Below are 10,017 nucleotides of genomic sequence, written 5' to 3'. Positions count from 1 at the left end.
AGAAAGAGAAAGAGAGAGGATCGTAGCGTACCCTCTGGTAAATGGAACGCACCAGAGAGAGGGCCTTTCCCGGAGGATCGATAGAGAGGGGAGGGCACAGTGGGTGCGAGAGAAACGCCGATTGGGAACGTCCGTGAGAGGCGAATGTAGGAGTAAAGCGGATAGAGACCGGAGTATGTGTAAAAGAGAGAGAAAGAGAAGGACGGATAGATAGATAGATAGCTAGATAGATAGATAGATAGAGAGAGAGAGAGAGAGAGAGAGAGAGAGAGAGAGAGAGACAGAGAGAGAAACAGAGACAAAGATAGAGATAGAGAGGGAGAGAGACAGAGAGATTAAGAGATACACAGAGCGAGAATGAGAGCAAAAGAGAGAGAGAGAGAGAGAGATAGTTACATACATATACGAACACACACATACATACAAATCCCTATATAAATACATACATACATACACACATATATATATATATATATATATATATATACAGGGTGAACATATTAGAGATGAGAGAGAAGAAATAGCAAAGAGGGTGGAAAAGGTGCATCGCGAAAGAGTAAGAGGAAGAGAGATAGATATGAGAGGGCGCCACGGAGGACGGTTCCGCGTCGTTCCACGGTTGCTACGAGCGGCGTCGGCGTCGGCGTCGTTCGGCGTCGTCGTCGTCGTCGTCGTCGACGTCGTCGTCGTCGTCGTCGTCGTTATCGCCGGCGTCAGAGCGAACACGCAGCTGCCAAGGGCAGTCTCCGGTTCTCGGTCCAGTCTGCCATACGCCGTCGTTTCGTACGCACGAACGTCGAGCGGACTCGCGCGCGCGTGTGCACGAGAAAGAGAGAGAGAGAAAGAAAGAAAAAGAGATAGAGAGAGAGAGACACACACACACACACACATACATACACACACATATACACATTCACACATACGCACGAACAGACAGACGGATAGACGTATAACACATAAGGATTTATTAATAATTGTATAGAAACTCATCTCGTTTTTATCTTCTACCATCTTCGTTTTTATCGTTTAATGTTTTTCTTCCTTCTCCTTTCTACTTGCCCGTTCGATTTTGAATATTATACGTTTTATTTTCTCCGATTATTCTCATCACGATGCGGAAAAATCTAATCGTCGTGTTGTGTGTGCGTGTCTCGTGATTGTGTTTCGTCTGTTCGAGAGATCCGAGAAATTGTTCCAACCGATAGAGACTGCTAAATACGGTTTAAATACGGTGACGTTTATGATTATTGTGGGTTGATGATTGTTAACATTTTTGTAAGCACGAACGTGCAGATTTTTGTTCACTTTTCTGTGACATCTCAACGATAAAGGGAATGTGCTGTCAACTGGCTGAAGGCGCAAGGGTTAGAATCTTTCATCACTCGTGTTTCTTGTTTTCTTCTTCGTGGAAGATAAGGATCGACACGATGCTCTAACGAAGATTTCTCAGGTATGCAAATTTTTCTTCTTTCTTTTCTTTTTTCATTTTGCTTTGTTTTGTTTTATTTTCTTTCGTTCTGTCGTTTTCTCTCTCTCTCTCTCTCTCTCTCTCTCTCTCTCTCTCTCTCTCTCTCTCTCTCTCTATCAATCCATCCATCTCTTTCTCTATTTATTTCTTCTCTTCTTTAAGCGAAACGCTTTCAAGACGATTTCGACTTGCCGAATCGAGATGCAAGTTTCGTTTCGTGAGCTTTATTTATGGGCTCGAACGACGGGGAATATTGTCTCGAAATTCGAAGATATTTCTTTTTTCGATGTAATACGAAAAGGAACGATCGATATTTGTAACACCCGATCGAGGCGACTACAACTTTGTTTCTTTTCTTTTCGCAATCTTTTACACGCGAGTATTTCTATTTCTTGAGAATGAAGAATCCTTAGAAATACACTGGGGCGTTTAAGTCGCAATCACGACTCGTTTCGTCAACGTCATAGGAAACAATCGTATTATACCGTTAATCGCGTATAGTGTTATTTAATTTGATCTAATCCCATCATTCCGTTTTAAAGACGGATAAAGTTAAATGGATTGTTTGTGAAATTTATAGAGATGAAGATATTTCAAATTGATGACGGTCAACGTCGTTGTTAGATTTTTCAATTTCTTCTTTAGTTTCTCGTTAGTAAGTTATCGTTTCAAGAACGAATTTTCATTCATATTCCTTTATACGTGTTTAGCTTTTCTGAACGAAGATTTAACGAGCACGTTGACGGACAATGCGTTCTAATAATTATCGGTTTAGAGACTTACTAGCTCCAGTAAAGTAGTATCATGCCCGCGAAATTCGAATCGTTTCGTTCGACGTCAGATTAGATTTCGTACGTTTGCATCAACGTAAACGAGACGTTATCGCATATTCGATCGAGTAGAAACTCGAGTTGCCTTAGAACGTCCAAAAGTTTAGAACGTAGCTTTTGATGACATCGGATAGTCGGATCTATCCATGGATCTAATCTTCCTTTCGGATCTGATGATTCGAGTTTCATAGTAATTAGTACACTTGCGTTCCGTGTGTAACTTTGTCTATGATCTCCTAGTAGATCTTATCATTCGAGATTCTCGAATTTAGATTACTAAACTGATATCATTCGAAAGGTTACTATAAATATCGTTGAATTGTTCGTAATACATTTCTTTAATAATTTTCTTCTTCTTTTTTTTTTTTTTTGCAATAAGTAACTACTGCATTTGATTCTACGATAATCTTGCATTTTTTAATCAAAAAGTCTATCTCATATCGGGCAATTTATTTACCTATAAAATGGGAAAAACGGAAAGAAAAAGAAAAAAAAAAAAGAACGTTTACTTTGAACAATGAATTCAACTTTAACTTGGATGTCTCGATTTTACTTACATTTTACGAAACACATAGAAATACGAAGGAAATCCTTGGTAGATCGAGGCAGACCGTTCACTCTCGATCTTTACTCGGGTAAATAAATTTAGTGGTCCCGTCGAGAACTTCCAGCTCGAAGACGAATTTCATTAGAATTCTCTCAAAGAAATACAGAGAGAGAGAGGGAGAGTGAATGAGTGAGAGAGAGAGAGAGAGAGAGAGAGAATTTTAAAGAGAAACGGAATTTTATTTCTTTGCCACTAGGTGATTCCAAGAGACTGAATCGTTCTCTCTTGATCGTTTGAGACTTTGCAAAACGTTTAGAAAATTTCCATTTTCCTTGTGGTATTGCCGGACGTTGAAGTGAAAGATGTAAAGAGTGAAGAGAAAGAGAAAAAGAAAGAGAAAAAGAAAGGGAAAGAGACACACACACACACACACACATATATATATATATATATCTAGGAAGGTGGATTTGCCGTTTTACAGAATCGCTTTGCATTCCAATGAATATTAATCGAATGCAATTATTAAATGTAAATTCAAACTCGAACGGCCACCGTTTCGCCGTCCCTATTCTTCTCTAACCCTCTCTCTCTAACTCTCACAATCTCTGGAGTAGTCAGACAGCCTAAACTTTCACAAACTTTATATATAACACATCTATATACATATATATATATATATACATATGTGCATATATATATACATTAATACATATATATACATATATATATATGTATATATATAAATATATAAAATATATATATATATGTATAATACTATTAAAGATATGTATATATATATTCGATCCATATCTACGTATAAACTGACTTCGAAACTCCTTCAAAGTGCACTTCCGTATAGAAGTACTTCGGCTGGATTCCGGTCTCGTAGGGATTTTCCAAATCGAACGTCGAACGTTGCCCAGTCTCTATTGCCCTTTTGCGTCAAAGAAGAAAACCAGGGTACTTCTCGTCGATCCGAGTAGAAATTGTCTACTTGGTAGCCTTCTCGACGTAATCGAGTCGATAATACTTTTGGATACTCTCTCTCTCTCTCTCTCTCTCTCTCCTTCCCGTTATCATTCTCTCTCTATCTTTCATTATCGGTTATGACTTTTTCTCTCTCATTTTTCTTTTTTATCTTTCTCTTTTCTTTCCCTCTTTTTTTCTTTCTTTCTTCCTTCCTTCCTTTTTTATTATCTGCTTGAGTTCGTCCCGAAGAAATCTTAGTATTTCTAATGCACACTTTGTCTCTTCTTATAAATTAGAAATTGTTCCTTTAATCCAACGTTTCCAGTTCTTATGGAAGATGGTTATTAATTATTAATTTGTCGTATGGAATAATAATTAAAAGTTATCAAATATCTGCATACTTTACGATCTCTTATCTGACATTGTTAAGAACAATTTTCGAAGAGGTAAGTCATGCGAAAATTTTCTCATTACGTTGTCCATTCGAAACGTTTACGAAAGTAGAAAAGAAGATGCAATTTCTGTTGGAATTATTATTTCTAGCACGTTGATATAATAATAATAATACAAATAATAATAATAGTAATAATAATAATAATTATTATTATTACTATTATTATACAAGTGTATTATTCCATTGGAAAAAAAATTGTTTATTCATCATTGTTTCCAATTCACTTCGTACGATAATAATAATAATAATAATAATAATAATAATAATAATAATAACAACAACAACAACAATAACAATAATAATTGTTATTATTATTAGTATTATAATACAAATACATCGTTCCATTGGAGAAAAAATTATTTATTCATCGTTGCTTCCAATTTTCTTCGTACGATAAATGGATAAATAAATAATTAAATAAAAATAAATGAAAATAAAAAAAAAAAAAAAAAAAGAAAAGAAATAGCGAAGGAATCGAAACTCTTCTTTGAGATTTATCGTTGTGTTTAACAAAGCGATTTAACGAAAGGAAAATTCAGTTTAAAGAAAGTCTACGAATGCCTCCGGGCTTTTCACCATTTTCTCATTTCTCATTTCATGGCTTTTAAGAAATTAAAAGGAGCAAGGAATATGTGGTAGGCAGTAGCAGTAACTCTGTTGACTAGAATGAAAAGGATACACCTACAAGTTGTGCACACGGCACGAATTAAAAAGCTGACGTCTTTGTGGCATTTAATTAATTGAACATTTCTTTCTCTAACTACTATCACGCGACTAACGAGACAAAGGAAATCATGTGTGTTTGTTTCCTCTCTCTCTCTCTCTCTCTCTCTCTCTCTCTCTCTCTCTTTTTTTTTTTATCAATACTATTATGGAAAGTTACGATTGTTATCAATTAATCAATTGCGGATAACAGATAGTAAATTCGATTTTTTGTTTTTCGTCGTTCATATCTCATTATATAATCTTTCTTTAATTTTCAATAAGATAGTTATATATTATTCATATTTATTTAAAATTTATTTGTTTGTGTGATATCAAGAAAATTATTATCATTGCATGTTATTCTATAAATAATTTATCAAAGAATAATTTTTTTTTTTTTTTTTATACATTTCGAATCTAACAGATAGATATTAAAAGATGATAGATATTTAAAGTAATATTTAATATACGTATGAGCGAAGGAATCTTTAAGTAAACGAAGAAGACTCGTATTCAGTTATCACATCGTTGATCTAACGGACAATATATCTCTTTGCTTAACGTAAACTTGCAAGGATGCACTACCGACTAGTCTAGTAGAATAACTTCGGCTAACTAACTCGATAATTCTCTATGGAAGACGGTGGAACATTAAGCCGGTTTCGCGCCTGAAGATAGGCAACAATCTACAGTGATCTTAAACGGTTGATCTTAATGATCGATAAACTTATGTATTCTACGTATCAAGTAACGATAAAACTATCGATCTAATAATATCAATTAATTTTTCTAATTCACAACATCCTCGATTATTTATAAATAAGTTTAAACAAAGTCTGCTGTAATTATAGAATTATATAATATAATATATTTATATATAAAAATATATATGTAAAAAAAATTAAATATATTGTATAATCCTATATGTAACAATAGAATTATAAAATTGTTTCTTTTATATACATACATACATACATACATACATACATACATACATACATACATACATACATATATATATATATATATATATATATATATATATATATATAATCGAAATCATATAATCCTTTAAAAATAAAAAATAATTCTCGAATGATACAACTCTAATATCAATAATAAAAACAAGATAAATATTCTTGTTCGAATCTAAACTTTAGTTATAACTTTTTTTTTTTTTTTTTAAAGGAAGTTGTTAGGTTAGAATAGTATAAAAGGAGCGAGAATATAGACTCTCTGTTATCGTTGAATTTCACTCTGGTACTGTGCCACGAATTTTCGACAAGAACGAGCGTAAGAGAACCATAGCATACGAGATTCGGTCGTACGGGCAACTGCGTCCGTATTGTATAGTCCATTGCAATTTGCCGAGATTGCTGTGTGTGTATGTACGTATGTATGTATATATGTATGTATGTACTATCGGAAATTGTTAGAGAAAAAAACTTAGGCAGCTATATAGATAGATAGATAGATAGATAGATAGATAGATAGATAGATAGATAGATAGATAGATAGATAGATAGATAGATAGATCGATGAGATAGATAGATACTATGCCAGATATGATAGTCATCGGTTAAGTGGAACTCGACCGAAAGAGAGATCGAAATATAGAGAGATGGAGATGAAGATGGAGATGAAGATGGAAATTTGTATGAATGACGATGATGTTGATGGTGGTTGTGATGGTAAATTGGCGAACTGGTAGGTGAGGGTAGTTAGGGGTTAGTTTGCTGCTAGACAAACTTCCCTTATCTCACGAATATCGAATATACCAGAGATGATGCGTGCCATTGAAATTCCTGTTAAATCGCATAACATTTTACAACGGTGATTATCGTTAAATTAATTTCATTCTTTATTATCTTATATAACCATCTTTATTAATTAATGATTGATTATTTATTTACGACGTATTTTACGAGTCTATGTTACGTTTTATGTTATCTCGTACGTTATTAATGTGTTACGTTATTAACTAGTCATTGAAAATTCTCTCCGATAATCTCAGTTAGGTATTCGACAAGAGCCGAAGATAATTTCATTTCGACGACTGACGTGTACGGATTTACGTCGTTAACGTCAAGAGGATCAAGAACGTTTCTGAAATGGACGGAAGAAGATCGAAAATCTTTGAAGAGATTTCTTTTCGAAATATTTCATCTTTGCTTTATACTTATGCTTATCAGAAAGATATGTTCGATTAGCTAAATTATTCGAGCAAGTACATCGATAGTATATACTCATTAAATAAATTCTATACATTTACATACGTTTGCGATCGAATGTATCGATCGAGTCATCCCTCGATAATATACCCTTTCCAAAAATTTATGATCTTTAAAAGTAAAAAAAAAAAAAAAAAGAAAAAAGAAAAAAAAAGAATTTCAAACGAGGTCGTTTAAAATAAAAAAAAAAAGAAAAAGAAAGAAAGAAAACAAAGAAAAACTCATTTTCCACAGTTGTACAAGTTACAAGAGCAGAATAAAGGGATCGACCTTTTAGATCTACGTTAGAACCAAAATCGTTTAACGCGTCGTTAAACGTTCCTTTTCTCTCGGAGAAAGGACGAGCGTAAAAAAAAATAAAAAAATAAAATAAAAAGAGATCATAAAAAGAAAGAAAAACAAATAGATGAAAATAAAAGAAGAAATAAAAAAAAATAATAAAAGAAAAAACGCTTAAAAAAAAAAAAAAAAAAAAAAACTGGAAAGGCGCTCTTTCGAAAGAACCAGGAATAGCTTTTTTCTTTTTTTTTTTCTCTTTTTTTTTTTTCTATCGCGTGCGTACACGCGTCGCATAAAGCGGACCTTTCCTTTCGTTTCTCTCTCTCTTTCTCTCTTTCTCCTTTTTTTTTCTCTATGCTTTAGCCATTTCTACATCCCTAACACCTCCTCGTTTACCTCCCTCTGTCTCGTACCCGCCAAAAGAGCTTAATTGAATTTTTCTTAATTAACTACCTTCGTGGCGCTACGATAATTGCCATGCACGGACTCACCCATTATCGTAATTGTGGGTCTAATTAATGTTGCTTGGATGTTATTCGTGCGTACAACAAGACTCCGTGGGAGATTAAATTCTTTTTATATTTTCTCTTTTTTTTTTCCCCCGCTCTTCTCCTTCAGTCTTTCTCTCGTATCAATTTTCTGAGTAATTTGTGAGACTTTTGTAGGGGAGGGAAAGAAAAAAATTAAAATAGAAGAAAAAAAAAGGAAAGAGATAAGTAAATTTGTAATTCCTCCTGATTAAAATGATTTCGATCTAAGTAAGTAAGGACGAGACCAAACGATGACTAACCATTTTAATTATTTTAATTAAAAGTTGTGTTTATGTAATATAAAGACGAAATTTGATTTATGATACAAAGTATTGGGTTATTCAAACCTTTTAATTTGTTATAACGTTTTAATGTGTAGAATTCCACGAAATTATATATACAATCTTGTCGAGAATTTATCGAGAATAAACAATGCGTTAACTTGTTAAAATAATTTCATAAAGTTCGAGATAAATTCGATACATATATATATATATATATATATATATACATATAAATAAAATTTTCATTAAAAATGCCATTGTACATTCCGTAAAAACCAATAAAAAGTACGATCAGATAAGTTACTCGTGATTTCAAGTATGTAGATAAAAGGAAGAACTATAGTAACGTTTCTCCGTACATCGTTTGATTTTAGTACTGAATAAAGTAAGAGAAAAAGAGAAAGAAAAAAAAAAAAAGAAACAGAAAAGAAAGAAAGAAAAAAGAAAAAAGGAAGAAAAGGAGAAGAAAAGAGAAAGGAAATAAGAAAAAGGAGAGAAGGAGGTAGCTTAGAATGCTACTTAAGTGTTCGAAGAGTTACATACATATACACATATACACAGACACATATATACATATATACGTGCACGCACATATCTATACACACATGAACGAGTTCGATATACTTTCACGGATAGAATAAATAGTGGAAAAGACGAGGTTCGACGAGTGTCTAGAGCGTAATGGACGATTACAAGAGAGAGAAAGAGAGAGAGAGAAAGAGAGAGAGAGAGAGAGAGAGAGAGAGAGAGAGAGAGTGCCGTGAGGGGATATGAGGATAAGAGAATAGGAAGGAGGGAGTTGAGAGAGCTACACTGAGAACGAGAAAGAGGGAAGAGATTTATGAGACCGCAGGAATTGTGCAGCACGTAACTGGAACGAAAAAAGGACTCGAAACTATTCTCGCTACGTCGTGGTTCGCCCGTTTGCAGAAACATCGATTATATACGACGAGGGTGAGGTATAGGGGGTATGGAGAGAGAGAGAGAGAGAGAGAGAGAGAGAGAGAGAGAGAGAGAGAGAGAGAGAGAGAGAGGGAGGGAGAGGGAGAGAGAGAGAGAGAGAGAGAGAGAGAGAGGCAACAGGGTGTGGGAGATTCGATGAAACCTATGGTTGCGGAATCCGGTTGACCGAGTTAAATTTTGCAACGAAATTTTGCGAATTACTCGTCCGTAGCAGAAGAATAACTAAAAATCTCGACGATGTTTCGTATTATTTAAGAATTTTTCTTTTTCCTTTCTTTCTTTCTTTCTTTCTTTTCTTTTCTTTTTTTTTTTTACATTCCGATTTAACTTTATTTTGTTGTTTTTTTTATTTATTTTTCTATATCGTTTCGTATTATTTAAGAATTTTTCTTTTTTTATTTATTTATTTATTTATTTATTTATTTATTTATTTATTCCGATTTAATATTATTTTGTTGTTGTTTCTTTGATTTATTTTTCGTTATTATTTATTTGTTCTTTTTTCAAGTCCACGAACGCGTCGATCGCGAGAGATTCATGTTCTCGTCATAGAATCGATAGTATCTAACCTTTCCCTTTTATTTTTTTTCTTTTTTTTTTTCCCTTTCGATTCGAAAATCGTCGAATTGTCAAAAGGAGAACGAAATGGATAGAGAGTACGATGATGAATTATGCGATTTAATTTCTCACGATTCGACGGAATAATCGAGTGAAGATTCATCGAGAGAATAGAACGGATGCAAATATTTGGACGACG

The 10,017-nt window shown here is 33.6% G+C and overlaps 1 protein-coding gene across 8 annotated transcripts in view; it reads left to right on the top strand.

The window, feature by feature from the left end:
- The first annotated feature begins 589 nt into the window (after positions 1–589).
- Positions 590–10,017, top strand: part of LOC122634340 (glutamate receptor ionotropic, kainate 2) — a 216,425-nt gene continuing 206,997 nt past the window's right edge. For 2 of the 8 annotated variants that reach the window (XR_006328365.1, XM_043823187.1), the window contains exon 1: positions 595–1,450. The gene's annotated coding sequence lies outside the window, so the exon portion shown is untranslated. Of the gene's footprint in view, positions 1,451–10,017 lie in introns of all 8 variants that reach the window. The other 6 variants (XM_043823193.1, XM_043823191.1, XM_043823190.1 and 3 more) reach the window with 6 other exon arrangements.

Source organism: Vespula pensylvanica, chromosome 14 (genome assembly GCF_014466175.1).
Source record: "Vespula pensylvanica isolate Volc-1 chromosome 14, ASM1446617v1, whole genome shotgun sequence".
NCBI lineage: Eukaryota > Metazoa > Arthropoda > Insecta > Hymenoptera > Vespidae > Vespula > Vespula pensylvanica.
The sequence above is the reverse complement of the archived record's forward strand: the minus strand, read 5'-3'. Positions and strand labels throughout refer to the sequence as shown.